This window comes from Aricia agestis, chromosome 8 (assembly GCF_905147365.1).
Source record: "Aricia agestis chromosome 8, ilAriAges1.1, whole genome shotgun sequence".
Lineage (NCBI taxonomy): Eukaryota > Metazoa > Arthropoda > Insecta > Lepidoptera > Lycaenidae > Aricia > Aricia agestis.
This window is the reverse complement of record NC_056413.1, coordinates 3,610,930-3,637,226: the sequence shown is the minus strand read 5'-3', so window position 1 is coordinate 3,637,226 and position 26,297 is coordinate 3,610,930. Positions and strand designations below refer to the sequence as shown.

The following is a 26,297-nucleotide window of genomic DNA, read 5'->3' as shown; positions in this document are numbered from 1 at the left end:
CAGCGCTGGCCTGTGTTTCGCCGAGTGAGTGAGTTTACCAGGGGCCCAATCCCCTACCCTATTCCCTTCCCTACTCTCCCCTATTCCCTTCCCTTCCCATCTCTACCCTCCCCTATTACCCTATTTCCTCTTAAAAGGCCGGCAACGCACCTGCAGCTCTCTGATGCTGCGAGTGTCCATGGGCGACGGAAGTTGCTTTCCATCAAGTGACCCGTTTGCTCATTTGCCCCCATATTTCATAAAAAAAAAAACACCTTTATTATCTAAGGGGTAACTAATTAATAAGGTTCAAACGGAAATAGAAAACTATTTTTTCATCTTACAATTTATTATCCACAATCATTATATTATTTTCGTCTCAAAACACTCATAAAGCTTAGCTTAGCCTTTTATGGTTACAATGGAACTCGTGCAGGCAATACATCATTTCCATACATTTCCCTCTTCCTGTGAGACGTGATGCAGTAGGAACTGAATTTCCTCCTCCAGGGCCAATGTCAAGGTTTTCCTGCAACCTGTACATGTACTTTCAATCGTATCAAGTGGAAATTACAAGTGCTTTTATGAGTATAATCATTGAAACCATGCCAGTTACGCAGGAGTAATTTAGTGCCCAATAGTGCCCAAGCGTGTGCGCAGTACACAAGAGCACTCTCTATTCCTTTGCTCTCATAACTCAGTGGGACGGAAGACCGACACGACTGGCGAGAGATTAGGCGCAGGACCGAGTTTTTACATGCCCATTCGACGCATGGATCATCTTACTTGTCAGACAATTAGGTGATCATCCTGCATCGTCCTAACCAAACTTAGAAATAACATGTATTCAACGCGGGTATCGAACCCACGACCTCCGAGTCAAGAGCCGCGCTCTAAGCCACGGAGGCATTTTACTGTTAAGCCCGGCCGTACACTATCCGAATTTCTGATCAGAAAAATTCGGACGCACCACCCCGCTCATACATTTTGACACATCAGAATTCTGATAGTATGCGGGGTCCACAACAAAATGTATGAGCAGAGATTGAACATTTTCTTCCGAAAATTAGTACAACTAATGATAATACTTGGTTAGACAAGAGACCAGACGGCTATTCTTTTAAAAAAAATACGTGTGGCACCCAAGGACTGCCGCGATAAAGCTTAGCGTAGCATTTTTTATCAACTTAGGCAGTTGTATTTTTTCTTCGATATTAATTCAAGTTACACTTTAAGAGCTTAAGCTCTAAGAACTTATTATGTTTGTTCCTCATACACGCAAAAATTACTAAACAGATTATGATTATCGGTATGGTTTTAGTTTAGGCTATAGGCTTCTTTTACTTTTTAGGGTTCCGTACCCAAAGGGTGAAAACGGGTCCCTATTTATAAGACTTCGATGTCTGTCTATCCGTCTGTCTGTCTCCAGGCTGTAACTCAAGAACCGCTTTAGCTAGACTACTGAAATTTTTACAGATTGTGTATATCTGTTGCCGCTATAACAAAAAATACTAAAAATAAAATAAAGTTAATATTTAAGGGGGGCTCCCATAAAAGAAACGTGATTTTTTGGCCTTTTTTGCTCGTAATCACAATTTGAAATTTCCACAAAATCCTTAATTATATTTGAACTTTAATAATTAATAATAAAATTAAAATAAAGTAACTATTTAAAGGGGGATCCGATACAAAAAAACAAAATGTTTTGTCTACTTTCAATCTACAAAATACTGGTAAATTGAAAGTAGACAAAACATAATTAGTGTCCTTATACTAATGATTAATGACTCTGTATAATATAATTAGGTTTTTAGGTTTCAGGGTTAGAGTTAATTTATTTATATTACTCAAACGAATGTGTCTCTCTAGTTCTTAAATATGCAAACTCTATAAGACTCGCCCACTAACATTAGCACAAAGTTAGAAGCTTAATAACTGACTGAAGACGTGTGTGAATGAAGAGGGTAACAAAAAAAATGAAAACTGTCGTTTTTTGCGCTATATGGAGGCTTGAGGACCGAAATTACGTGAAATAAAAGAAATGTGGATTCTATAAATAGCTAGTTGATAAAGTAGGTGAGTCACAAGGTTTATTCAAATTATAATGGAGATATAAGTAATTGCATAAGAGCAATTGTAAAATATTAGTTACCCACTTCTTCCACTCGTGTCTTCAACTTTATTAGGTCACCGGGGTCGGTAGTTTTACATTTTCTGGGCTTTATTTGAAGCCCTTTGATGGTGAAAGTTATTAGGAATAATTAGTCGCGGTTATATCCAAGGGTTCTCGGTTTAGTGGCAAAAGTCCACTTTTAGTATCTAATTTCCCTCAAGGGTCTGGGATACGATTTCATTACGTGAAATTAAGGAAACTCCGACACGTAATCGAATCAATATGAAATATTTTTATGTCGTGTGATAAAAATATTTTAACTTAAGTAACATCGAAATACGATGCTATGGAAGCGTAACTTTACATTATTTTGGTTCCTTTTACGCACTCGCTTTTTTTAAATAAAAAAAATAAAAATTGCGAGTACTGTCGAAAAGGTCGAGCCTACTAAGACAAGTGGCAAGTGATTATCGTAAACACTAACAAAGTGTACCTATGCGATTTGACATAAATCATCGCTTCGCTAGCGAATAATAATGTCAAATCCCATACATTTTGTGGCGTTGGCGTTGGCGTTTAAAAATAATAATAATAAGAAACATTTATTTTACGATAATCGCTTGCCGCTTGTCTGGGCCCTCAGGGATACTTAATCAAATCCTTCGCACGAATGACCTTCGCAGCTTATGTCTTTATCAACTTAAAATCCTGAACTAAGCTTGACTCGTTGTGGGACAACAGATATGACACACAGAATATGATAATAATATTATGGACAACCTTTTTGGGGGAATATTTTTTAGGCTGGATTTATTCGCATCCGCCCGGACACGCATTTTGGCTACACCGCGAGTTTACGAGCAAATTTATGTCAATGATAGCCACTATTTAAATAAATCGCAACATAATATATTATTATTATTTACTTTCTCTTGCTTTTGATCTCGAGGTGTAGCGGCCAAACCGAGCATTTGTCGCCGCCTCATCAAATCCATCTTAAAGCTTAGTCAAGTTGCGTCAAGTTGTCAAATATGTTTTTTGTATACAAAACACACATTTGACAACTTGACGCTCCGCTTCGCAGATGCCTAGTCGCGTAGGTTTGGCCTAAGCTTTACAGTTTCGCTTCTATAATATCATATTTCGATGGCTGTGCACGATAAAAATATTTTAACATAAATACATGAGCCTTTTATGTTTAGGCAGCGTGGATTTATAATATTTAATGTGAGTGATGGAATCTTTTATAAGCCGCTTTCATGTGTTCGAGTCGTAACGTAAAAAAATCAAGTTTTGGACAATATAATATTGGACAATAAGTGACGTGAGTGGAAGCATCAGATAGCTATGTCCACACTATACGCTTTCGTCTTCAATTTTCGTCATCTTCTATCATTCAACTTTCGTTTTTCGTCATTCAATAATTGAATGCGTCAACGAACGCAACGCCAACTTTGTCATTTTTGTTTTTTGGATACGGTCAGAGGGCATGCGTCACGTTCGCTGTTGACTGCGCATGCCCTTGACGAACAGAAAAAGGCACAGTGTGGACAAAGCTATTAAGTAATATTTCGTAATATACGGGCAATAACTAATTTTTTCCCTTATTATTTTAATAAACTTTGTAACTTAACTACTTCGTCACCTGACTAATATATATGGCTAAACATGTTATAATCCACAGTTTTTCTATGTCAAATATTTTTCCGGCCCTAAAAAAATCCTGTTTTTTTGCATAAATGGATGCTCCATTTATGCAAAAAACAGGATTTTTTTTTCATGTTACTTACATTGTTCTTCCATACCACTCACGCCTTGAATTATGATAATTGATAAGTAATAGGAAAATTTCATATTTTTCCGTAGTAACTAGTTAATTTGTAGTATTGTAACATTTACACATACAAGGCTTAGATGTAGAAGTAGAGAGGTAAAAAAAGTAATTCGCTATCGATATTCACATTAGAAATGATAAAAATTGTTGGTGTCACCACTGGCCGCTAAATCGATTTTGATCACAGCATGATAAACAATTTTTTGCGTGAATTTCGTGGTATATCTTGTTATAATGAATATTGTTTTTTTTTGTTTTTCATATATTATAAACTTTTGAATAGTTATGTTTCTTTGTAAGGGCCGGGACCTCCTCTTTGAATTTTGAATAACAACTGTGGCACTGACACAAGAACGCAATGTGAGTTTCTACGACGCGACGTCGTGCCGTGTATCGTATCGTGGCACGTTACGATGTCGCGACGTAGTTTTTTACGATGCTCGTCGTAAATTCCCACGACGCGACGTCGTATCGTAAAAAGACGGTGCATCATGGTACGACACGACGTTGTATCGTGTTTATGTGTCCCGGCCCAAAGGGAAGTTGTATCCTTTTGCAAGGGCGCCGATACCTACAGCTTACTCTCTCAATCAAATCACATTGCCCTAAATGAGCCTATGGGTCCCTAAAATACAGTGTGATGTAATACGAGCTAAGTTCTGTTCCCTTTAGTGAGCTTTAAGCCCGTCAAAACATCCATACTATTATTATGAATACGAAACTGTATAATATGTCTGTCCTCTTTACGCTTCTATCGTATCGTATCGAGATACTTTGAATCCCGGGAAAGGACATAGGATACTTTTAATCCCAAGAAAAGTGTACGTTTCCAGCGCGATAACCACACGGCGCGTTGCGTCAACGCAGTGCTGCCGTTGCGTTGTTTAGACTGCTTCGTTATAACGCTGCGATGACGCAGCGCCCGTGTCAAATGGTAGCGCTGCGTCGAGGCAATTCTGATGCAACGCGCCGTGTTGAATGGATCTTACATGCATCAACAGCTAATTTCAAATAATAATAGTTATTTTAAAAAGAATAAAACCGACTTCAAAATTGTACGTAATTAAGAATAAAAATTCTCTGAGTATCTCAAAAACTACTAAACCGATTTTGATGAAACTTGCAGTATTTCCTAAGTTGAACAATATCTAGTGCAACAAAAAGAATCTTAAATCGGACTTGTAGTTCCAGAGATATTCGAACAGAAACATAAAAACATACATAGGTACATACACTTTTAATAATAATATAATATAATAATATCTATGGACGCTTCACACCACGTCAGTCTGGCCCCGTGCTAAGTACCTAAAGGACTTGTGTTACAGGTACCAGACAACGGAAATATATTTAATACTTTATACTATACATATATTTAAGATTTTTATTATATCATACATATATTTAATACACATCCAGACCCGGGAACATTGAAAACTTTTTGTTCCGTCGGCGGGATTCGAACCCGCGACCCCCGGCTTGAGCTACCGACGCGCTCACCACTGAGCCACAGAGGTCGTCAACTTTTAAAACTTGGCACATTTGTTCAGACGCTGATATAGACTAAACTAACTATACGAAAACTGGGCAGTTATGGAAATATTACATACATACGGGTCAAATTGATAACCTCTTCTTTTGGAGTCGGTTAAAAATCAGAACTATAATATCTTGCATACGTCATAATAATAACATCAAGACCTTGTAATGCAGTAAAAAATCCTTGAACCTGTAGAAGTGTTTTAATAAACCCATGAGGCTTGGTACAAGACGTGCTCTTTTGTTAATTACTTGATACTTAATAATACGCTGCAAATTGCAATAATATTGAAGTAGCTTACACGGCTAAGCTAGAAACACTTCAACAAAAAAAGTTCAATAGGCATACCTACACAAGATGTTATTACGCCCTAAAGTTACATACAGTTGTATGTAAATTTAGGGCGTATAATGTGTGTCCCTTATAAATTATAATATAGAGTTCACTGTGAAAGTAGCAGCGGTGGGAGAGCAATTTTTTGCAATTTTTATCGGCCCGAGCGCACGCACGCACGCACACTGTGTTTCTGTTAGTCAGTTTACATTTTTCCAATCCAGCGCTTTTTTTATGAAATAAGTGGGCAAACGAGCAAACGGGTCACCTGATGGAAAGCAACTACCGTGCGTTACCGGCCTTTTAAGAGGGAATAGGGTAATAGGGAGGGTAGGGAAGGGAATAGGGTAGGGGATTGGGCCTCCGGTAAACTCACTCGGCGAAATACAGCGCAAGCGCTGTTTCACGCCGGTTTTCTGTGAGCCCGTGGTATTTCTCCGGTCGAGCCGGCCCGTTCGTGCGGAAGCATGGCTCTCCCACGTCACGATCCAGCGCTAGATTGCATTACTGGAATGAAACACATGGTTTTATGACCCGTTCACATTAGTGAACGGGTCATAAAACGACGACTTTAAAAAGCCGTCGTTATAAAAAAGCGATGACTCTCATAGGACAGCTTTGCGTTTCTTAAAGAAGCCGTCCTACTTTATAAACAAATGACAAAAATAGACCCTCTTACGGGCTACGGCACTTCAATACGCGCGGATTTGTATGGCGTATTCAGAGATCTTGTGTAGGTGTGAATTGTCAGTTACCTTTGAAATTAGATTTCAGTAAGATGCAGTGAAAGAACTGATTTTAATACTGTATACAATGATATTCTACTTATACAGATCTGTTACCTTCATACTATTTTCCGGTTTAAATCTCTTCCGAACAACATTGACAGATAAGTGAAACAAAAGATACGAAATGCCATTTACATAAAAGAGACAGACTAAATAAAAGACGACCCAATTGGGTCGTATTTAAAGCTTCACAACGCGCGCGGTAGTAACATATCTGCTTTGAGTTTTTTTATATATCATTGACTGTATATATTTAAAAAGACGTGATTTGGTATAATATCTATCATGGAGTTATTTTTTTTATGAAATAAGGGGGCAAACGAGCAAACGGGTCACCTAATGGAAAGCAACTTCCATCGCCCATGGACACTCGCAGCATCAGGAGAGCTGCAGATGCATTGCCGGCCTTTTAAGAGGGAATAGGGAAGGGTAGGGATGGGAAGGGAATAGAGTAGAATAGAGGGTAGGGGATTGGGCCTCCGGTAAACTCACTCACTCGGCGAAACACAGCGCACGCCGGTTTTCTATGAGCCCGTGGTATTTTTCCGGTCGAGCCGGCCCATTCGTGCCGAAGCATGGCTCTCCCACGATTACTCAGTGATATATATATACATCACGAAGAGGTTAAAAGTTTATGGTAAGCAATCATATTATAAGTATTTTTGTTCTTAGTAGACGTTCAATACATATTTAAAATTCTTTATTATACACACATAATGATGGACAACACTATAAAATACATTACAATAACATTCATGGGTAATGATCATTTATATAAGAAACTCAAATATAATTGTGCTCCCAGATTCGTGAGAATCTCTGTCATTAGTCGTGGATGTGACGAGTTCTGATTGAATAGCCCCCTAAATACATTAGTGCCAAATTACCTCATCCATCATTTCGCACATCAATGTACAAAGCAGCTAATACTAATGTTACTTGCAAATTCAAGAGATAGGTTGACAGATGTAGGCTTCGCTGGAGATATAAAGTGCGAGTTCCGAAATTTAACACAGTATATTGATAGATACTCGATTCGACGGCTAATTGTACAAGTGTGCCACTAGTCTGACAAGTGTGACGTATAATGTTATCACAACAAAGTCATACATAAAACTAAGAAATTGTAACTCCTATACTTCAGCCGTTTTGAGTTTGGTTCCTTTTCGCACACTACAATGGGCATTGTCCAAAAAAAATCACATGTACTTTTTATTTTATTTTTTCGTTAAAATAGGGTATTTTAAGAACATAAATTAAATAATTTTGAAATTCATTGGCTAGTTTTTTCTCAATAAATTTTTAAAGTTTCGCACTGACGTCATCATCGGCGTCGAATTGACCTCTGCATTATGTTTTAAATTTCCTTTCAATCTTATTTATAATGGCTGGTTCGTCAAATGCAAGTTCTCATTATGTGAAAGCTGATACGAGAAGCTTACCAAGAGTTCGAAACGTAATGTTGGTCGAATTTATTGCTAATTTAACGCCATTGAAGGTCAAACTAAGGTTAAACATATTTGTTCGAAAATATAAGTAACTAATGGGTATTTTTTTCGTTTATATACAGAAAAACGATCACTGACCTTATTCCTCGAAATGTTTTTGTAATGAGCAAAATTAAAAAAATATGGACAATCCCCATTATATGGCAATAGCAACGAAACACTTAACACTCACGATATAAAGCCGTTGACATTTGCCCTTCTATATTTACACAAAATTGTGTACCGAATACATGAATAAAGTATGCATGTATCGGTTCACATTTTGTAAACTCGTGGACAAGTTTTTTGACACTGTTACTCTTCCTTAGTTTTTATTATTCGTAGCATTACATCAAGGCATTCCGTTATCAGGGCGAGCGAAGCGAGACCTAGTATATCCCACAACCTGAGCACTTTTGTGGTACACTTTACGGAAAAAATATCACGCCTATTGATTTGTGCTTTAACATAGTAATTTTAATTTACATGTAGATGTGTTATCATTAGTCACTCAAGGTGTGTCGACGCAACTAACTTGTAAGGCTCAATTTATACCGCCGCGGAGTGGGACTGAAGCAATTTGCAAAGAAATAGACATGGCAAAACTTTATATCAACAGAATAACATTCAAATAAAATACGAGCCGTAAAATTGGACGCGCGTCTTCCGCAGAATTCTCGAGAATTCGGTGCCGTCTGTGGAATCCGCGGAAGTGCGAACTAGTCAAGTTAACGATAAAAAACAATGGGATATATGGGATGTACGAAATGGACTCTTCCATTCCGCGCCGGTGTAAACCATAAAGTATTATACCTAGCGGAATAGAGCAACAATCTCGAGCTGTCAAACGAAACCGAAATTGGTTTCATCTGTGTGTAAAAAATATGTGTATGACGTACGTATATAACACTTACACAAGCATGATTGAACATGATTTCTATGAGATTAAATTGTCAACGTGCGGCACGTGCCGACTGGACGTCAAAAAAAGAGTGCTGCTGTCATGTATCACACGTCTCTTTTTACCACGCAGTGTTACTGATAGTGACATCTCTCTTGCTCAGGCCTTTGTTTCCCTATTCCGCTAGGTATATCTATATATTAATACGTAAGCCAAAAAATTTGTATCCCTTTTGACGAAAAATGGGGAAACGTAGGTGAATGAAATTTTGCACAGTTATAGTTTATATGGTGAAGGAGTGCATCGAGCTAATATTATTTTGAAATTATGCTTTTATCATACATTTTTTTGACAAATAAAACATTAAACACACTACAACACACACACAAAGAAAATGACAGAGTTTTTGATTGACAAGCCATGGACAAGCCTATGCATAAGAATTATACTCTTTTATTGATGGTTGAAGTCCGTTGACAACAAGGTGACAAATTGAAAATGGATTATAGTTTTTTTTTTATTGAATCTTAGATACTATTAGACACATAATCTTATAATATACTGATGATTAGACAATGCTTACACGGCCAGTCTGAGATCAGCTGAGTCCCAGAGACGAGAGTTGAAAAAAATATGATAAAGTATTGGATAAAGTCAATATTTTTTTACAAAATATAGGTAGTAGTCCTAATGTCGTTGTTAAACCTAATGTCGTTGAAATTAAGGTCGAATTTCGCCCATTGGGCGATCTCTAGTTAATTTTATGGTGTAAACTGAACCTAAGCTGACTGTCGTAGAGGCTCTACGCCGTAGACCTTCTACGTGCTACATCACTACATAGCATATAATATTATATAGCTGTTTGACCGAGCTTTGCTCGGTATAGCAAACACTCATTGACTTCGTGTTACTTAATAACGCCATCTGCTGGTCGTTAAAACAATTAGTTACTCACAAAATGGTATTATTATTCGCCAATAGATGTCAGGAAGAGTCATATTTTTCAGTTTATCGATTATCGATAAAACACGAATAAAAAGACATTTTCTGAAAATGATTCTTAGCTAGATCGATTTATCGCCCCCGAAACTCCCTATACACTAAATTTTATGAAAATCGTTGGAGCCGATTCCGAGATTCCAATTATATATATATATATATATATATATATATACAAGAATTGCTCGTTTAAAGATATAAGATAATATTATATTACATAACAGTTTTCCCTCTATGTGTGCCTATAATTATAACACATATTATATTGAAGAAAGGTATTGAATAAATGAAGGTAATGAAATTTGAGAATGTTAAAAGCTTAATTTGGCTGTCTAATCGTGAAAGATTTCAAAATCGATTTATTACGTCGAGATATTATTTCCTCCTAAAAATTCACAATTATTCACAAACTTTACAATCTTATTATATAAAATTCGTCACAATGTTAAGCCGCGTACTCCTCCGAAACGGCTTTAGCTTTTATATGCATATTCAGTGGGTCTGAGAATCGGCTACTGGGTACTTATTATATTGATAAGTGCATTAGTTGAATAAATAATAGTAAATTATTACAACTCGAGACTGACGGCGACCATTGTTTGTGCGACGGGATAGCGATGGACGTTGCCATGGTGACATACTTATTTAGTCACTTCAATAAAATAATATGGGTGAAATACTTTATATGGCAAAGAAACGGCCGGGACAGCTAGTATTAGCATAAATTATGCGGTACATTTTAGCGTTACAGCGTAATATATTTACATTTAAATAGAAATGAATTGAAATGCAGTGCGAAATTTCCAATAAAACTTATCGACGAATTGATGTCGGTGGAACTAAAATATTTGGCAGGCGGTGCCGTCGGCCGACAGTGAAATACGAGTGCTAATACACGATACACGACTGACTGACTGACTGATTAAAGAGAGATTGTGAACATAATTAGAAAGGGACGGAAGATATTTGCATCCTTTTTAACCGACTTCCAAAAAGGAGGAGGTTATATGTTCGGCTGTGGATATTTTTATTCTAAAAGTAATTAATACCTGACGGGCTCAGCTATGAGTGGACTGTCAACTTTATTTTATTGAACGCTTGACATTGCTTACTTTTACTGCTACATTTTCGTACAAACTTACATAAATAACGAAAATAAGAGCATTTGCAATAATCGGCCAAGTGCGAGTTAGACGAGCCCACGAAGGATTCCCTACCACTATAGAGCAAAAATAAGAAAATTCTATGTGTTTTTGTATGGGAGCCCCCTTAATTATTTATTTTATTTAAATTTTATTATGAATTACTAAACTACAAATAAAATTGAGTAATTTCTGAACATTTCATCACGCTTGTTGTATGTATAAAGGGGGCTTCTTTCAATATTAAATGTATTTTGTTTTTAGTATTTGTTGTTATAGCAGCAATAGAAATACATATTCTGTTAAAATTTCAACTTTCTAGTTATCGTTCTTGAGTTACGCCTGGAGACAGATGGACAGACATCGAAGTCTCAGTAATAGGGTCCCGTTTTAGGGTACGGAACCCTAAAAAGCAATAAACATTTAATTGCATCTCGAAAATTACATTATACTATAAATAAAACGGAAACAAAAATACAAAGGCGCAAGAATTAATTAGCTTTAATAAGGAAGACAATTTCCTCTGAAAGATAATTATCTCACGTATTGCAAAAAGTAATTAAATCCAGAGGAATGTTGAAGTTGGAACCGATTTTATTAATAGGGACGTTTGAATTAAAAAAGTCTTGAATTACAAGGCGCGTTATCTGCGCGTATTTTCCCAAACGCTACACTCTACACCGGTTGTTCTTAACCAGTGGTCCGCGGACACCCGGTGGTCCCTGAAGGCATTCCAAGTGGTCCGCAAAGCCATCCTAATAATACATGAGAATTCAGAAGTTAGTAAAGAGTATGCAGTCACAAAAATCTTGTACTTTTAGATTTTCGCCAAATGAAAAATGAGTGCTAATTTTATAATTATTTATCAAACCACCCTCAATTTAGGTAACCAACAAAAGTTACTCGTAAGGGTGGTCCCCGGCGAAACAAACATTTGGTAAGATGGTCCCTCATGACTAAAAGGTTAAGAACCACTGCTCTACACGCTACGTCTACAGCACAACACAAATGGTTTAAATCCATTGTGATAATTATTATAAACGCAATGTCTGGCCGTCTGATACCTTAACACCACGGTTAAGCCACTTTGGCGGTTTGAAGAAACTTGACATAATTTTTTTAGGAAAGAAAAAAGTTTTTATCATCACATCAATTTTAGGAAAGAAAAAAGGTTTTTATGAAAAATTACACGACGGTCAACATTTAGTAAGTATCAGTATACTTATTATTACATCTAGTATGGAGATATTTTGAGCTCCAGGAAAAGACATAGGATTTTTTATATTTAAAACAGGCATAATTTAGAACCTTTACCGCTATCCTCGATCAAAATGAATCTAAACAAAGTGTAAACGACAAATAAATTTACAACAAACATTATTTGTCCCATTTAGATATTTCTGTGTTTGAAAAATCAAAGGGATTCTATCCTTTGTATATCGCGTGTTGCAGAATATATTGTTTTATCAAAGCGACACAAAACAACTTGTATATTTCTACTTTGTATTGTTTTTATTAATTTTGTTTGCGCTTTTAATGAGTCATCATACAAATTACTTTGTATATAGAGATTTGTAACAGAAATTAGCGAGCTACTCTAATAAAATACAAACCGTAAATTTTTTGGGTAAATAGAGTATCCTATGACCATTATCGGGACTGAAAGTATATCCATATCGAATTTTATCAAAATCGGTTCAGCGGTTCCATAAAGCGTGATGAGGTAACATCGAACAGAATATACACGTTTGCATTTATAATATGTTTTCTCCTTTTTTAACCGGCACATGTTAACAATCACCGGTCCAAGATTCTGTCTTCTAAGTTCGTAAAGATTAAAGAGAGAATTAAAGTTACAGACATAGAAATGTCATAGAATTTGTAAGCTAAAGTGGAAATGGCCATGTCTATAGAAGAATAGACGGTACATAAAGCAGACCACTATTAGTTGTGTTGTTACCAAGAGTTTTCCCTTCGGCTCGGTAGACCAACGATTTGAAGAAGTTTGCAAATAGATGAGGGCTGCCCAAGATCGGGATGGTTGGCGCTCCAGTTAACCTTCAGTTGCTAAGCTGATGATTAAACTACGGAAAACATAATTTGTTTACAGCGATATTTTAATTAAGTTCTCAAAGGGTTCCATTAAGGGCACGATATTGAACAGTCGAAAACATGGCGATTGCTGTTTTTAAATTAAAATTTTGATATAAAGTGACGAAAACTTTCGTCTCTTTTAGCTATCATTCAAAATGAAGTCAAAAATAACTTTAATTTTAATTTGTTAATATTTAAATGTAATTATTCGAAACGTTTGATTGCATCGAACAGGCTTCAAGACGACTGGATCTATTTTTGAGCAGATGTTTTATCTCTGCTTAAAAATTTCATCAAAATCGATGTATCGTAATCGGACAGTAAAATATATTGGTCCATGTATCTGGTCTCCTCTATGAGTACCCTACTAACTACTACACTATAAAGTAGACCAGCAGGCGTAGCATGGTCACCATGGAAACGGAACTTTTCTTTCTACGGACGAATCGACATACTGACAGATTTTATCGATAAAATGGTGGATTTCCATTGTCTGACTGTCACTTTGTCTATTCTTCCGTAGAAAAAAAAACATTTCTAAATAGAAGGAAGAATAGACATTTATACGTGGGAGAGCCATGCTTCGGCACGAATGGGTCGGCTTGACCGGAGAAATACCACGTTCTCACAGAAAACCGGCGTGAAACAGCGCTAGCGCTGTGTTTCGCCGAGTGAGTGAGTTTACCGGAGGCCCAATCCCCTACCCTATTCCCTTCCCTACCCTCCCCAATTCCCTTCCCATCCCTACCCTCCCCTATTACCCTATTCCCTCTTAAAAGGCCGGCAACGCACCTGCAGCTCTTCCGATGCTGCGAGTGTCCAAGGGCGACGGAAGTTGCATTCCATCAGGTGACCCGTTTGCTCGTTTGCCCCCTTATTTCATAAAAAAAAAAATATGATGACCATTCTACGCCTGCTGTAGAATAACATAAACAGGAATAACAAGAAAGACATAAACCAATTTCTGTAAGATTTGTTTTATTGTTAGTTATTTATTTCGAATAACTATTTTACAAACCTAGCTTCGCATTTCGTGTGAATTGTACAGAACTTATGTGAGAACGTATAACATTTGTGGTTTGTCCCATTATTGAACTAATACGTTACAGTTGGCGAACGTGTCGGGGTATACCAGTGGCGTAGCTAGGTAGCCGAGGGCCCAGAGAAAAAATAACGGAGGGCCTCAACCAGCGGCAGCGGTAACCAAAACGTACGTAAATCTTGGTTTGACTTTTACTTTACTTTTACTTGGTTTACGCAGCAATAGGGATGATGACAAGGTCAAAGATTAGCGAATTTTGTTAATAAAATAAAGAAATCACGGTAAAAAATAAGTATTTCAGTTCGATAGCATTTGTATTTTTTTTGGTATGCGCCTTCAAAGTTGGATAATCAAGTCGATTTTTTTTTTGATTCAATTTCTTAATATTTATATACCATTCAATAACTTATGCAATTAAAAGCTACTTTTGTTAAGAAACCACTTTCATAAACGCCATATTTAATTTACCTATCGAACAAAGTTCTCTTATGATGCGTTCAAACTACGAAAGAGTGACGTCAGTCTTTCGTAGCACTTTGTATGGAGCGTTTCGGGCCGGTCTATTTTATGAGATGTTTGAATTGTCATATCTTGGTGAATTTTTAAGCTATCAGAGTAATTCTTTCAGCAATGTTTCTATTCTTTAAGGGTCTTTCAATTACCAACAAGAAAAAAAAATTGTCATCATGCCTATTTACTTTTACAAATACTTTTACAAATAAAATTATTTATTTACTTACGATCTGAAATTTACCATAGGACAAAATTACCGCGACAAAACATCTAAAATTTATAGATTGTAGCAAATTGATTCCTAGGCAGTTGATGGACCTACGTGTCATTTGGTCGGCTTATGTCAATTCGATATTAGCTGTGATCGGTCGGATGGGATTGACTTAACGCGACCAAATTACTTAGGTCCGCCATCTGCCTATGATTCAACTTCTCTGATAGTACATTAGAGATTAAGGGGCTCTGGGCTCCTGAGCTAGGGGGTCCAAAGGGCCACCCAACTTGCCCCTTAGTAGCTATGTCACTGGGTATAACGACTCAAATAATACATCGTAATAACCGACATGTTAAATGTTCGTGTGGAACTGATTAAACATTAGCGCTAAGCTATTAATACTATGTGATTTACCTGGTACGAGATAGATAATATTCCCAAAATTAACTGACTGAAATGCAAAATAGAACTTAACAAAATACGTTAACTACCATCGCAGTTAAGAATAACTGATAATATACTCAAAATGAACTGTATAAAAATATGAAAATTGAGAACAACACTCAAGTAAAGTGAATTGTTGAAAATAAATAGTAGAATTATAGGGAATATTCACAGGTAAAGGTGTAATGAAGAAATCACTGATTTGTGTCGTAGAATGTTAAGGATACCATACTGTACTCGGTGAAACGAGGCGGTAGCGGTCATTGACCTTTTTAGTCTAAGCGCTAAGTGAAAAATGCTCGCACTTTATTTAGAATATAACGTCAGGAAGGAAAACCCGACTTATTTTTATATTATACTAGCTGTTCCGGTGAACTTCGTGTCACTTCAAAACCTTCCCTAGACTTCTACGAATATTTTAAGACTAAAATTAGCTCAATCCGTTCAGCCATTTTCGAGTTTAAGCGTTACTAACACAATTGAAAATCTATTTATATATATATATAGACTAGCTGTCTCGGCAAACGTTTTTTTGCCTTATAAAGTATTTCGGCCGTATTATTTTATTGAAGTCACTAAATAAGTAAGTCACCATGGCAACGTCCATCGCTATCCCGTCGCACAAACAATGGTTCAAAGATTCAAAGATTCAAAGACTTTATTAGCATCCAAGTATAGTATACAATATACAAACTCAGCACCGGCGGTTGCTTATAAATAGTACTTAACAAATATGGTCGCCGTCAGTCTCGAGTTGTAATAATTAACTATTATTTATTCAACAAACGCACTTATCAACATAAAAAGTATGCAGTAGCCGATTCTCAGACCCACTGAATATGCATATGTCGTAGGATGATTTGATAAATCCGTGTTTTCGCGAAATCCCTAGAATTTTCGCGAAAATTCTAGGGATTTCACGAAAACACGGATTTATCAAATCATCCTACGACACATATAAAATTTGGTTAAAATCAGTAAAGTCGTTTCGGAGGAGTACGCGGCCTAACATGGGTAGCATGATACACTTTTTGAAAGTCGTAGAAAGAATGAAGAAACTACGATGCCTATCACCGGTTATTACAGATTATTACAGCTTCATCGGACCTCTTGGTAACTCTTAGAATGATAATCTTAAATTTTTATGAGTTCGAAGTTATATGCTTCATATTCAGTTCACATCGAGTATGCAAAATACGATATCGCCCTTATGTTAAGTACTCACATATGGTTTAGCTCGATTGCGAGTTGCGGGTTTTCGAACCTTTACATTCCTTCGGGACTCAAAATATCTCCATACCAAATTACAGCAAAATCGGTTCAGTGGTTTGGGCGTGAAGAAGTAAGAGACAGACAGACACACATTCGCATATAATATAATATTAGTTGGATAGAGGTATAATTACCTCAATAGCTATTAAGTAAGCTATTAAGTAAGTAAGGGTAATATATTGGTAATCTAGCAGCTTTGAGCGCTCAAGTGCTAACGGATGATTTCTCGTACAATATTGTACGGCATGTACTAATATTGTATACTAGACGTTTCGCGCGGCTTTACTCGCGTAAATTAGAAATTTCAGACAAATTAGCACACAATTACCTTTTATTCTTCACGTGGTCTACTTTTTATCTGTGCCAAATAACATGAAAATTGTTTCAGTAGTTCTTGAGATAAGCCCTTTTAAATAGTATTTCCCGTTTGTTTCCAAATATTCCTCTCTTTCTTCGTTCCTATTGGTCTTAGTGTGATAATATATAGCCTTTTAAGCCTTCCGCGATAAATAAGCTACCTAACATTGAAAGATTTTTCAAATCGAATCAGTAGTTCTTGAGATTAGCGCGTTCAAACATACAAACAAACTCTTCAGCTTTATAATAGAAGTGTTTGTAATTACTGAACCAGACGTTATCCTATCTTGATTGTGTATTAAGCGTTAAGAAAACCGGCGTGAAACAGCGCTTGCGCTGTGTTTCGCCGAGTGAGTGAGTTTACCGGAGGCCCAAACCCCTAACCTATTCCCTTCCCTATCCTCCCCTATTCCCTTCCCTTCCCATCCCTACCCTCCCCTATTACCCTATTCCCTCTTAAACACACCTGCAGCTCTTCTGAAGCTGCGTGTGTCCATGGGCGACGGAAGTTGCTTTCCATCAGGTGACCCGTCTGCTCGTTTGCCCCCTTATTTCATAAAAAAAAAGCTGGCCATACACAAGCCAAATCCAAATGGCATTTTAGCAGTCCAAAATCGTCCCAGAAAATACTGACCTTTGAATATGTTATTTTATTACTAGATGATGCCCGCATCCTATAATCCTGTGTCCTTTCCTGGAACTCAAATCCATACTTTTTCTTACTAATATTATAAAGGCGAAAGTGTGTCTGTCTGTCTGTTACCTCTTCACGCCCAAACCGCTGAACTGATTTTGCTGAAATTTTGCATGGAGATACTCTGAGTCCCGGGAAAGGACATAGGATACTTTTTATCCCGGAAAAATGTACGGTTCCTGCGCGATACGCGGATTTTGGAGCAACGGAGTTGCGGGCGTCACCTAGTACAAAATATCAGCGAAATCGGTTCGGTGGTTTGGGTGTGAAGAAGTTACAGACAGACACACTTTATAGTAGTATGGATGTTTTGTTTTTTAAAAGCTTTTTTCTTTAAATTCTTGAGATAAGTAATTCTGTAACGGAACCCTATAATGGTTTGCACTGGCAAACCACAATACAGCCTTAAAAAGTGAGGGATAGGGCCAGCCATATTTGGTCAGGCCTTATTATGTGTTTGCTTTATTATGTTTTTTTATTTATACAATACTCGTAGGTATATTAGAATGAAGGGTCGCAACGTTTACAATCATAGCAATTGAATCATTATTACACATTTTTTCATTAAACACAATATTAAAACTAAAAAAGTAATGTTTTGTTACTAGTGAATAGTGATGTACTACTAGAATAGTAATAATTTATATCGACAATATTTAATGTTTAACATTAATGTTTCAGACGTGGGAGAGCCCTGCCTCGGCACGAATGGGCCGGCTCGGCCGGAGAAATACCACGTTTTCACAGAAAACCGGCGTGAAACAGCGCTTGCGCTGTGTTTCGCCGAGTGAGTGAGTTTGCCGGAGGCCCAATCCCCTACCCTATTCCCTTCACTACCCATCACTATTCCCTTCCATTCCCATCCATACCCTCCCCTATTACCCTATTCCCTCTTAAAAGGCCGGTAACGCACCTGCAGCTCTTCTGATGCTGCGAGTGTCCTTGGGCGACGGAAGTTGCTTTCCACCAGGTGACCCGTTTGCTCGTTTGCCCCCTTATTTCTTAAAAAAAAATACTATAATTGCTCCGGAAAAAATCACGCAGGAACGGGACAAATGTAAGGCGCCACTTGGCGTTTTTAGATTAATTTATATTGCATAAAAATAGAAATGCTTTTGACTTTATAACCATAATCCCCTTTTCATGGGACCACCTTAGAAATGTTCTCTTCTTCCGAGAAGAAACAAAAAACATATGAAACTAATACAATAAAAAATATATGTTCGAATTGAAATACCTCCTCCTTTCTTGGAATCGGTTATGACCTCCTCTTTTTCTGAAGTCGTTTAACATCTCCTTTTTGAAGTTGGTCAAAAAACCAACATAAAAAAGCTTTTACTTTTTCGATGTTGGTTTAAAACCTCTTTTTTGTAGTCGATAAAAAGTATCGTTAGAATTCCCATCCCTCGTGGTCAACGTCAACGTCACTCGCAGACGACACGCAGACAAATTGCCAAAGTGCGGCGCTGACAAGTGGTTTTGTTCACTTTCGGGGGTTATTAAAGTTACCAACTAAGAAGCCTACGCACAAAATATACACGTTTCAAACACAATGACAATAAATACGCATAGTATTTTCTCAAACGTCACTTAAAGACCTGAAATATCACGTAATTGTATTATAGGTCTACCAGAATATGATGGCAAAAAGTGAGAAAATAAATTGACTCTAGCTATACCGGGGTAATTGGAATAAAACATTTTGATCCTTTTTTAACCGACTTCCAAAAAGGAGGAGGTTATTTTTCTTGTAGCGGCTGATTCTGTGTGTTAAACATGCAAATATAAAAATTTATCCAATGATCAAGGATATTTTTTGAAAATCTGCTGTCAAAAATTGCCATATATAAATATCTGGTAGACCTATATCAGAGAAGTTGATTCCTAAGCAGATGGTGACCCTATACGTATGATCGCGTTATTCCAAGAGTGCAACGTTGTTTATTCTTTAAATATTTTAAAATTAGTTGAATGTCGTTGGAATTCAAGACTACCTGAAGTATATTATATATGTCTCCTTGAATCTTTATTTTAACACCGTAAGTACTGTCGTCTCTCAGACTGAATTTCCAGCTGTTAATTAAACACCCTCATGAGAATCGGGAGCTCTCGGAGAATGTCAAGTGCCTCATTGTCGACGCTCTCTGTTGGGTGCTGTTCGGTGCTATATGGGTGCAAGTATATGCTATTAAAAGTTTAGTGCCGGATTTACAGATTTGCCGCCAGTAAGCTTTTCAAGGTCGGTATACTTACTAAGTTCAAACAAGCTTGACATGAGACAAACAATTTTAAATTCTTGTTACGAACAAAATCACTATTCCCAAAACACTTATTATTCATATGCTACGTGAAAAACATTGAAAATACCTGCAGTTTCTAAAATAAATGTTGGGACCCTCCGCTAGGGGCCAGGGGGCATATTTGCTCATAAAAGAGAACGACGGTAAAGGGTAATCACACATAATTTAAACATCAAAAGGGTAATTCGATTTTACAGAAGCAATTCTAAAAAAGGTACTTGTGAATAAGTTTTCATATGTCGCTGTGCTAAAAAACAAGTGAAAAACCTGTTGAACTGCATGGATATGGTTATTTTTTTTTAATTATAAAATTGGGGCCATCTATGGACTGTTCGTCCATATCCTTTTTTTTGTTATTTTATTATTTAGGTTTTTCGCACCAAGGATAATTGAAATAATATTATCAAATATTATATTATGTTTAATAGTAAAGTAATTATATAAAGTAGTCAAAACGTTTTTGATTCAACCTCATGTGTCTCTCTATTTTTTTTCTCAACAAAAGAAGTATCACCAATGTCTGCAATGAGAGATATTATAATTTATTGATGATCTTTTAAGTAGTTCTTTATATTAGTTATAATATTAGTTGTAGAAAGTAAAGAGCGTGAAGCCCGCCGACAAACCGCAATGTGGTTTGGTGGGTAATTAGATTAAGTTTTTTTTGTGGAATTCTACAATAAAGGATTTTTATTATTATTATTTATTATTAATATTAAAAGCCTTTGACAAAACCTGCAAAGTATGTCACTATCCTTCCTTCCTGAGTCCTTTGGAATCGCTATTTCTCTCTAAGTGCGATCATTCAAGTCAACTTAGATGTTATGTATTTTATTAGACGAAAAACTTCAAGTACTTAATCTATCTTCTATATACACTGTGTCCCGACACCGGTGTCCGATCCCTTAATTTATTTTTAAAAAGTTAGAAAAAATAAATATTTGAAAGCCAATTTGTCCCTAAAATATGCCATAAATCATGAGTTCGATTTTTTTTCTTCAACTTTTGAAAAAAAAAATTCTCTGGCTTCATACTAATCTGACTACTGAATCTGATATACTTCATAGGAAAATCGTTATAACTTCTAAACTGTCTGGCTTAGAGCATTGAAGTAAAGAATTTATTTAAGATAAAAACCTCCTCTATCTTTTGAAAACAAAAAAGAACCAATTAATGTGCTATTTTTTTACAAAAAGCCACTATTTTTTACACAATTTTTTTCTTAAACTTTGGTTTTTCTATGTTTAATTCCACGAAATTTATAACATATTGCCTGTGAAAGCGTAGTACACAAGTTTAGCTATCAAATGAGACCTTTTTTATCTTCATAGGATATTTACATGAGAAGTTATGGTCAGATTAGTGTGAAAGCCCGAGAAAAACTAAAATGGCTGCCATTTTACAACCGTGAGAGAGAGAAAAAATTTGAGGGCCAATTTGTCGATAGAATATGCCATAGATCATGACATTAAAGGATCGAACTCCGGTGTCGGGACACATTGTATATAAAACTCAAAGGTGACTGACAACAGCACAGCCCAAACCACTGGACCGATCGGGCTGTTTGGCATGCAGGTAGATGATATGACGTAGGCATCCGCTAAGAAAGGATTTTGATCAATTCTACCTCCAAGGGGTTAAATAGGGTATGAAAGTTTGTATATAATAATACTTCTTAACGCGAGCGAAGCCGCGGGCAAAAGCTCGTGCAGTATAAAGAGTAGAAGATTAATTACGATATTATTATAATTATTATTCCGACCATAATTTGAGTGTTTTCCTTAATTAAATCATAATATTTAATTCATGTTCTAAACGCTTGTGAAATAAAAATTCAGCGTACCCTTTCGAGGTCGGAATATGTTTAAATAGGCTTTTCTTTGAAGGCAAACGCTTAATTCATAAAAAGGTAGGGTTTACCGGGAATGTTTCTTTGAAAATTAGTTTACCTTGTATTTTACAAGTTTTTGTGGCGGCTTTGAGTACTAAAGCGAGTCCTGTTATATTTTGTGAGTTAGTAACAAAATCCTTATTTTGAACATACATAAAAGAAAAAGAAAATTTTGCTCACCTCATCTTTTCAGGACTTATTGTCTTTGTTTTAACAATGAACCTGATACCAGATCAACCATATAAATTCATAACATTTTGAACTCTTATAAGGATATTATATTAATAAATAAATAAAAAAATAAAAAGCCTTTTATTTCCTAAACAGTTACCGTTACATTAATTTTTACCTAACTACTATATTTTAAAAGATATTATATTTTTTATTTTTCTAATCTAAATTATATTTTTTCTTAGGAACCCCTCTCAGGTGAAGGCCTCTTCCAAGGATCTCCGGTGTAACATAGTATAAAATCTGTATATTCTGCTATTTCGTTGCCTAGACGTCGCACTTCGGATATTCCCATGACATCATATATTTTATATTTAATAAGGCTTCGGTTATTTCAATTATTTTTTCTTGCGATGACAGTGTTCTTACATTGAAAGTACATATGAAGAGCTCGTTTTGGTCTGAGGTTTTTATTTCCTTTGGAAGGTAGTGGTCTTCCTCGGTGACCAGCCGGCTTGGAAGGATATTATATTATATACTATTAATTATTATATATTCATCAAAAAACCTATTGGTAACTCTTATTATGATATACTGCAACTATTTATGAGTTTAAAGAAATATAATTCATGATGAATTCACATCGAGTGTGCAAAATACGATATCGCCCTTAGACTAGAAACATTTGTCACTTGTCAATCGCGGTTTGTAGAGAAAACGATGAAATATGACAAGTATTTTGACAGGGGGTTAATAACCGCTACGGTCTGAATACAGCGATTTGATTGTACCCTAGAGCCAAATCTAAGCAGTCCAATCCATGATAGTTATCGTTCTGTAGAACGGTATTTCGATGATACGACAACTAAATTTAGCCAGCCGCAGGTGTGTGCGTAGCCTAATCCACCAATCAGTTTTACTTGGTCGGCTTCTAATTGAAACGTCATATCGGATTGGCCGGATGAGTAGAAGTCATCCAACTTCGATAATTTATATAGAAAAGACGTTGAGATGCCATTACGGTGGCCATTTGTATGTATTACGAAATTCGAATGACTAACGACGTCTTTCATGATACTTTTTACCTGATAATAGTGTTGTGAGTTGTGACGATATCGATATTTTTGTGCAGGGTTATTGTTTGCAGAGAATAGTATAGTTTTCGATATATTTTTTTCTTATGAGTCGCGACTCGCGCTTATAAGCATTAGTGTCCTAACCCACAATTTTTTGTTGTTGTTAAATGTTTAATGCAATCTTATTCTAAATCATCTAAAGAACATAACGGCATTCATAACTCAATACGTATTTTTTGTGGGTTAGTATACGAATGCTTAACAGCGTCGCATAATATGACCCGATAAACTTTGTATCATTTCCCTCCTAATATTAAATTCCCTGGACTTCCATGATTATTTCAAGGCAAGCCAAATTGGTTCAGCTCTTTTTGAGTTTTAGCGAGAGTATCAGAATTTAAAACACATTCTTATTTATAATACTTATACATATTTAGGACTCCACACCAACAACATAAGAAAAAAATCTATTTTGATCAGTTCGTAAAAAAATTTATGCTATCTAACGTTCATAAAAAGCATCGGCCAAGTGCGAGTCGGACTCGCTCACGAAGGGTTTCGTACCGCTATAGAGAAAAAATAGGCCAAAATTTGTTTTTTTGTATGAGAAGAGAGAAGGGCCCTTAAATTTTCATTTTATTTTAATATTTTTATTAAATATTAAAATACACATAATATAACAAATGAATGTGTGAAAAATTCAAGTGCCTACCTCTTGCCATTATTGATATAGAGCGAAGAAGGCCGAAAAATACACTTTTGTTGTATGCCCCTTAAACCCCAAAAATGAATAGATTTGTCAAGAAAAACAAAATAACTTGAAAAACCCAAAACAAAATATGTTATTGTCAACGTAATATAATATCTGTAATTCAATAAATGACCTTCTGGATTACCTTATTTCCGTACGTAAAATGTCATACCCGGGAACAGGGTTTTAAAATTTAATTGAAGTAATAAGAGAACACGTTTGTTTCTTTATGGACCATTAGTACTAAACGTCCCGTCAACGCGACGAAATAAAGACGCTGAGTTTATCAAGTACCTACGTAGTGTTGTAACTTGTAATATTACAGTTATCAAATAAAAAACTAAAGTATGTATTAAAACACGTATTTATTCAGGATTTACATAATCTTAGTGATTAGGAGAGTATCTTAAGATAACCTGAAAGGCTTAAGGGTGAAGCCAAACGAGCGTGTTGTGAGTCGCAGAATTTCGGTCGCGTAAATATCTTTTCATACAAATCATGACTCACTAAATTACGCTCAATGTGAATCAAACAGGACTTTTGTGTGAAACTGAATGCAGCAGAATTTCTGCCAGTGGAAATTCTGCGACTCAAAACGCTCGTTTGGCCTTACCCTCAGTTCCTCAGTGTTTTAGTGCGCTCCGAGTTAACATCTACATAATATTTTTTCCATTAGTGGGTAAGTAGTTTCATTTGGACGCCACAAAGAACGCGCAACGACGTTCCATAACTACAATTAAATATTAAGTACCTGGATGACCGAGCTTCGCTCGGTATATATATATAATATGCTCGTTTAAAGATAATAACTGTAACTTTAACAATAATTTTAACTACATTGCAAAATGTCCAATCTTTGGTTAAAGTTAAAAATGGACGCTATCAAGACGCCATATTTAACCATAACCATAGAGCTCGACAATGCTTTAAATGCACGTGGCGAAAAAAGGAACTAACGCTGTCATCATACAAAAACGCCATTTTTGACAGTTCTCCTTTACCAGCAGCGCCCCCGCCCACGTTCTTACAAAGCCTTGTCGGACCATATTAACGATAACCATAACTTTGACTATAACTTTAACTTTAACCACGCCTCTGGTGCACCTAAGACAATGTAAATCGGACAATGTATACAGAAACGCAATACCTATTTTGTGTATCTAAAATAATTTGTTCAAAAGCGTTAAAAAAACATATTTTTATGTTAAAGATGACGCCCGCAATTCCGTTGCACCAAAGTTATTTTTAACCGGACATTATTTCAGGATAAAAAGTATCCTATGTCCTTTTCCAGGATTAAATATTTTGCATACCCATCAATAATCACATACCCAAAATCAGTTCAGCAGTTTGCGCGTAAAAAGGTAACAGACAGACACACTATAGTACGGATTATTCTAATATAGCCTTAGTACCGTAATTATTACAGTCCCATGATGGTCCAGTACAAGTGATGTTAAACTTTGTGTGTTTGATTGCCTATAATCGATTTTGTAATGTATTTGCTGTAGACAGCTTCGCAATCATGATTATTCTACCATTTAATTATGGAGTGTAGATGGAGGAGAACTATCTCTGTATGTAAAAAGTGTCCGCTGAAATGCGTTAAATTAGGGTGGCGCTACAGTAGCAACAGGGTAAATTTTAAATCATTTAGCAGCTTTTATTTCAGCTATTTTAGGTTATATTTTTTAAAGTATATTGGTATTAACCCAGTAATTCTGTGACTCGGCTATTCGGCTAACTTCAATTTATATTTTGTCACCAACGGCTACATTCATTCCATACCCTTTGCTGCAGCTAGCGCCACTCTTGGAGGATTTTTCAACTATTATTTACTGCGTACAGCTGGACACTTTTTCAAATATCCCCCATAGAAGATAGTTCTCCTCCATCTACACTCCATACATTTAATGTTTCCTAAAAAAAATTATAATTTTTCTACGTATTCCGTATACAAGGATTTAGTTTTTAGATTTTATAACAGGTAGATTAAGGTTTGCTTTTTTGCACTTTGTCGTCACGCATGTCGATAAAATAAACGTCATTTTTTAATATCGATGTTACTTGTAGTAACATCGGTAATGTATCGATATAATTTGCCCATACGTGGTACATCACTAGAGTACACACTACACTGTTACCCCAAACACAGCACAATATCCTCAACACTCCGCTTCATTACCCTGTTCTTTATACCATACTTGATAACATTGTTAAAGATTAAATCGCTATATACCCCAACCTAGCCAGCCAGTTTATACTAAAAAATTAATTGATTTGTTATATTATGTAGGCTTGCCATGTTATTGACTCTAGCTATTTGACCGAGCTTTGCTCGGTATTCGATAAAACACGAATA

The 26,297-nt window shown here is 36.2% G+C and overlaps 1 protein-coding gene across 1 annotated transcript in view; it reads right to left on the bottom strand.

The window, feature by feature from the left end:
* LOC121729615 (5-hydroxytryptamine receptor 2C) overlaps positions 1-26,297 on the bottom strand; it is a 130,847-nt gene that overhangs the window by 84,458 nt on the left and 20,092 nt on the right. The gene's annotated exons all lie outside the window — the stretch shown is intronic.